This window comes from Orycteropus afer, unplaced genomic scaffold (assembly GCF_000298275.1).
Source record: "Orycteropus afer afer isolate SDZICR_OR568_19922 unplaced genomic scaffold, OryAfe1.0 scaffold00104, whole genome shotgun sequence".
NCBI classification, from domain to species: domain Eukaryota; kingdom Metazoa; phylum Chordata; class Mammalia; order Tubulidentata; family Orycteropodidae; genus Orycteropus; species Orycteropus afer.
The window spans coordinates 2,287,320-2,288,947 of NW_006921691.1; the positions used below are offsets into that span (position 1 = coordinate 2,287,320).

At 39.9% G+C, this 1,628-nt stretch overlaps 1 protein-coding gene across 1 annotated transcript in view; it reads right to left on the minus strand.

Moving 5' to 3' along the window:
- MRPS27 (mitochondrial ribosomal protein S27) overlaps positions 1-1,628 on the minus strand; it is a 196,325-nt gene that overhangs the window by 185,605 nt on the left and 9,092 nt on the right. The gene's annotated exons all lie outside the window — the stretch shown is intronic.

The window sequence follows — 1,628 nt, forward strand, 5'->3', positions numbered from 1 at the left end:
CGTTTCTTATTCGTATTATTTGTATTCTCTCCCTCTTTTCCTTTGTTAAATTTGCCAGTGGTTTGTCAATTTTATTGATCTTTTCAAAAAACAATCACTTATCTTCAGATCCTCCATGATTCTGGCTTCACCCATACACTCATTCCAGGGCTCACAAACTGCTCTGCTCTCGCAATCACAACACTCCTTAGGACTACCGCCCCCTACCACTACTACCATGGTAGCCATTACACAGCTATAAAGAAATAACCCCTGCACTTAAGGGGAGAATCCATAAACACAGGGGACTTTATTATTATTTGACATAAACCAAAATAAAACAGTATAAAACACTGTAAAAGACACCTGAGGGAAAATCAGATCAGCACTGGAAATGATCCAAAAATTACATCTGTCTCATAAAACTATCACCAATCTACTTACTTTATCACTGTCCCAATGATGTTATATTTGATAAAGACAAGCAGAACCAAAAGTTTGAAGTATGTACATTTTTACAAAGTGTTCATAAGGTCAGTGATTTATTTTAGGTCTTGTTTTTATATATATTAAAAAAAAATGCCACAGGACCTTTGTAAAATGACATAGGGAACAGGGAAAACTAACTCACTGCCATTGAGTTGGATCTGACTCATAGCGACTCTTCCTTGGGTTTCTGAGGCGGAATCACTACTACAGAAGTAGACTGCCCAACCTTCCAAGAAGTGGCTGGTGGGTTTGAACCTCTAGCCTTCTAGTTAGCAGTCAAATGCCTTAGGCACTACACCACTATAGCTCCCAGGAACAGGGAAAGAGAAGCTGACTTCCTGGGAAGATGTTAGCCAACTGTCTTTTCCAGATAGCTTATAAGAGACTATAAAAGTGCTTCAAATCTATCACCGTATAATGTAATAGAGAAGGGTCAAAGAGAGCTCTGAGACTACCAGAGGAGAAAATGAAGAGACTGACAATAAAAAAGGATGAAAGTATAAAATATACTTCTCTCTGCAGAGACCATAAAACAAAGAAAGGCTGCATGAAAACTAACTCATGTGGTGCAGTGCCTAAGGTTCAAAACCCACCGGCCACTCCTAGAGAGGAAGATTGGGCAGTCGAGTAGAAATATCATCTTGGAAACCCAAGTAGGGGTAGCTTTGAGTTGGGACCGACTCAACAGCAATGAGTTTGGTTTCATTTTTTTTTCCATTATTCATAGATTCTGTATTTGTGCATATACCTACTCACTAACATTTATTTGTAACCCCAAAATCAATATTCTCATGCTTTGGCAGTCACTTGAGGGCAGGCACAGAGCTGCAAAAAATTTGAGTCACCCAACACATATGTTCCACTCTGCCTAGTTTCAGTTCTCACACTATTAACAAATGTCCTTTTCCCAGTCTCCTCAGTGTTCTGTGCTTTTCCCATTTTTGTGCTTTTCGTTGGTGATTCTGCTGTTTAAAGTGGCCCCCAACTGCTTATGCACAGGGAGATAGCTCAGGGTGCAGAAGAGTATGAAGGGATGGACACTGGGAGGAGGTAACTATGGGTAGGAAGTGGGAGGGGAGCTGCTGCATTGTAAATTTTGGTCAATGACATGAGACAAAGTATATGTGAACTGCTGTATGAAAAGTGAATTTACTCTGTAA